Source organism: Bactrocera latifrons, unplaced genomic scaffold, assembly GCF_001853355.1.
Source record: "Bactrocera latifrons isolate USDA-ARS-PBARC rearing strain unplaced genomic scaffold, ASM185335v1 scaffold_41, whole genome shotgun sequence".
In the NCBI taxonomy this organism is placed as follows: Eukaryota; Metazoa; Arthropoda; class Insecta; order Diptera; family Tephritidae; genus Bactrocera; species Bactrocera latifrons.
In genome coordinates, this window is record NW_017537057.1 from 1,648,197 (window position 1) to 1,652,836 (window position 4,640).

Below are 4,640 nucleotides of genomic sequence, written 5' to 3' on the forward strand. Positions count from 1 at the left end.
GAATTTATAAGGTCTTGCCTATGACCCAAAAAAAAAAACAAAAAAAAACGACAAAAGACGACAATATTCCACACAAGAATTCGAATATGATCGGAAAAAGAAAAAAAAAATTTTTTTTTTTTTTTTTTTTTTGTGTTGTTGGTACACTCTTCATATGAACGTATACGAAATTCACTTCAATCTGTCAAATCCTTCTTTGTTTACAAACCCTTTAGTGTCGCCGTGTCACAGTATTTTATTAAAACGGAAAAAATTTAATACCGCGCAGTGATTAAATTTCTTATTTCTGGAAGGTGTAACACCAAAAGAAATTCACGAACGAATGTTAAAAGCGTATAATGATTATTCACCTACAAATAGAACAGTAGAAAGATGGATTGCTGAATGTAAATGTGGTCGTAAAAGCCTTGAAGACGATTCATGTGAAGGTCGACCAAAAAACGTGTCAACACCAGAAATCATAGCCAAAATATAGGATATGATTTTGGAAGATCGTTGAATGACTGTGAGAGATTTAATAGAGCCTCTACACATCACATTAGACAGTGTGATTTTATATGATATTTCGGGTTTTTGAAAGCCTTGTGTACAATGGTTGACGCATTCGCTGACAATGGAACAAAAACAAATTCGAATGCGACTTTCTCAGCAACATTTGGAACATTTTAAAACAGATAAAGTGGATTTTGTGCGTCGATTCATCATTGTAGATGCGACTTAGATCTATCGTCATAATCCCGAATCAAAACAAGAGGTTAAAGAGTGATGTGTCCGGAAATCGGCCAAGGAAGTTATGGCATCATTTTTTTGGGATGTGGGAGATATTTTGTTTGTGCATCACTTGCAAACTGGTAAAATGATTAATTTTCATTATTATTGCAACCTTTTGGACCAGTTGAAGGAAAAAATTCGTGAAAGAAGACTCGGTTTGCAGAAGAAAAAAATCCTTTTTTATCAAGACAATAATCCAGGAATTAAAGTTCCTGTTGTTGGAGCATCCACCGAATTCACCAGATTTGGCCCCCGGTGACTGCCATTTGTCTCCAGAACTCAAAAAATGTCTGCATGGCAAGCGTTTTTAATTAAATGTAAAGGTGAAGTGTATTTTGCAGACCTTCGGTTTCTCACTTCAGGGATGGGATCAACAGATCGGAGGATCTTTGGGGCCAGTGTATTGATATTCATTGGAAAGTAAAGTGTATTTTGAGTCATAAAATTGTGTTTTTCTCATCAATTCCCAAAACTTATTGAACAACTTGGTATATGCTATGGTGTATCGATCCGAATACTATTAGTGAAGAGCAATCTTTGCCTCGAAAAATAAGCAACTTGTTCACATTGTTCTACCTGTCGTTTCAATGCAACGATAACATCGCTTATCGCAGATTATACTTGCATATACACATTTTTTTTCTGACAATTCTATTTTGGTTTTCTTTAATATTTTTCTAAACAAATTTACATTTAATCATATCAATGAAATTATGGTATTTGTTTCAATATTTCACAGTATGTGCCATCCTACATCTAAACACACACAACAATAATTCTTATTTGACGCCCTACACGAGCGCCTCTCCCTACAGCGTTCAACCACATACACACACACAGTTGTGTTTGCACTTTTCATTTTTTTTTTTTTTGTATTCGCGCAAATAAATTGCATTTAATTTCGAATTCATTGAAAAAGTCTACGACCCAGAAATAAATACCGCTATGCATGTGTATGTGCGTCACACGGAAAAAGCTGCAGGCATGAAAACAAAGCGAGGCAAACAGTGCAGCCACACACACACCCCAACAAAGTCGTAAATATGCCTCCGAGTATCCCTTTTATGCCGCTACGCTTCAGCACACACACACAGCCGCTCGCTGCACAACAAGTGGCGCGGCTTTGGCGCATCGCTCGCGCGGGCTGCATGGGTGTGAGCCAGCTCAGCCGACACTTGCCACTTCACAGCTGCTTTGCCTCACTTACTTATTTACACAATTTGCACTGTTGCTGTTGAACCACTTTTCTTCAACTTATTTCTGCAGCGCCGCAGTCCCCCCGAAACTTCTTCGCCACTACTTTCCTGCTCTTTGCTTGGTGTTTGTTCGCTACTAATGCGCGAATACATAAAAGTTTTGCTCTCTGTGTATGTGTAGGAATGCACGTGTGTGTGTGTGTGTTAGCGCCTACAAGTAAATCCCGTATTCGCGTATTATTATCTGTACGAGCTTCGGGGGGTTTGATTGTATGCATGTGTGGGTGTGGTTGTTAGTGTTAGAGCCTGCGTTTCCGCTGTCTGAGGATTTACAGCATTTGTAGACGAGCTTTGGGATGGCAGATAAAATTTAGTAGTGTGGAATTTATAGTACTGAAGTACGGCTTAAGCTATACTCGAGTTTGTGTTTAATGAGGTGAAAGTAAATGACACTCTGTTCGGCTCTTTTCGTCCCATGCCTTGGCGCTTTCATTCACCTCTTTCTTTAATTTTTACGGTGATATATTCTGTAAAAAGACATGCTCGTTTTTACTCGCATACATAAAAAAAACATATGTGCCCACTGTGTGTATATGCGCAGAAGTATACTTTTAGGCTGCTCTTTGGTTATCTCCTTTGCTTCTGTCAGCCGTCCTGAGCAGCAGTGTGGGAGTTATGCTTTGCTTCGCTTCGTTTTGTCGATACATTTCTGGCTGATGCCTTCGTTCTTGTTATAGCGCTCAGTTTTCTTTTGTTAATCGCACTTTGATAAAGGCAAGCATTTTTGATAAACTAATAATGGTTAAGCGCACACAAAGGCATGCACATATGTAGGTGAGGCATGATATTTGGGTTTATATTGTTAAATCAGCCTGAAATTGAGAAATTTGTGGCATATTTCTTGACATAATTGAAAAAAGCGCTTGTTATTCAGGAAACGTCATTGAAACTGTCACGCAAAAGCATTTTAAGCAATTTTTAATTTTATATGTAATATATATGTATGTATAAGGTGATATTTGGGAGATACCGCTTTTACAAGTGGTATAGCTGTGAAACCAGTTGTCAAAGTTGGTGGCAGGCATATCTGTTTGACACTAGTCTTAAGTGTGTTTTGAGGCTTAGTCTTTTAAGAATCATTTACTCATATTTAAACTTGTCTCCTGTGAAGCAATTTAAAACAGGGACAGAGAAAAACAATTCTGCTATAATTTTTAATTAAAAGCTCATTATGATGGAAGGATCAAATATACATTTACGACGTTGCAGTAGACAATTTTAGTCTTTTTGTGTACTACACAAATATTTAAAATTTGATTGCATCATAATTGGTACAGTTCCAGATTTAAAGTCAAAATTACTTAGAATTTGAGGCTAGCGAGTAACTTGAACTAACGTATAAAGCTCAAGTTTGGTTTAAAGAAGTATAAATCAAACGTATCTGTAATTTTCAACTATAACTAGTTGTATTTATGAAATCTACAAATTATAGGTATTTATTATGCATATTTTATATGTTATGTACATAATAGTATTATGTATATTATATCTATGTGTGGTATATTAGAGCGCACTTACCTCTTCTTGTGTTCTTGGCGTGCCTGCTGCTCAGTTGCAAAATCTTCAAAATTCTAGTTGCTATTTGATATACTCTAATCCTATTTCACACAACACCGTTATTTGTAAGAGACAATCATATTTCAATATAATAACCCTAAAATGTAGGCGATTTCATAATATGTTAATATTAATGCTATTATTGAACGAGTTTTATTTTAGTTACACGATTTTTCAAACAATTACTTTTTCGTTTGATGAGCGCTTAAGCAAAATGCGTCGATCTTGAACTTTTTCTTTTTGGTTTAATGACTTCGTAAAACACTTGATTACTTGATTAATGAATTCTGTTATTGCGGTTTCGCTGAATGCTTTCGTTTATGCTTATATGTATGTGTGCGTGTACGTTGCTGCTGATTTCGGTAGTTTTTTGCCTTATTTAAGGGAACTCCTTTTTTTTTTTGGTATTAAACTTTAAATGCGAGGATTTCCATAGAGGGACATTGAGAAGTTTTTTAAATTATATTTTCTGTGTTTTTTTTATTTATTTATTTATTTTATTTTTTTTTTTTGTTAGGTTTCTGTTTTTTTATGTTTCTGTATTTGCTTTCTCAATTGTTAATTAATTTCAATTTTTTGTTATTTTTAATTTATGCGCTATCAATTAGTTTCAGCTCACATTGACCAGTGTAAATATTGTGTTTACCGTAAATGCGCTGAATTACACAAAATTTCAAATGGAAGTGATTTGTTTATGTTGTTGTTTTTGTTTGTATATATTTGTTGTAATATTTTTGCTCTTTTTGTTTGCTGCTAACGTTACCTAATTTACAGCTATTTAAACGCTAGTTTTGTATGAAATTTGACAATAATTATTTTCTAATTATTTATACCGTTATGCTAATATTTACTTTTGTGGATGTGTGCGTGGTTTTTTGCCAAATTTTATAACTATAATTTGTTTACTCTTTACTTTGCATAATATTTGTTTAATTTAACTACTTTGATCTTATGTAATCGCCATTTAACGTCGATGCGGCGCAGGCGTTAGCTGCAAATGACACTTGCTGTTTTTAATTAATTTAATTTTTTCTACAAATTTGTTCACAATTTGCG

At 34.7% G+C, this 4,640-nt stretch overlaps 1 protein-coding gene across 1 annotated transcript in view; it reads right to left on the reverse strand.

Moving 5' to 3' along the window:
- The window catches only part of LOC108972606, a 201,163-nt gene extending 197,192 nt beyond the window's left edge, over window positions 1-3,971 (reverse strand). The window contains exon 1 of the mRNA XM_018939252.1: window positions 3,546-3,971. The gene's annotated coding sequence lies outside the window, so the exon portion shown is untranslated. The remainder of the gene's footprint in view (window positions 1-3,545) is intronic.
- Window positions 3,972-4,640: the final 669 nt, after the last annotated feature.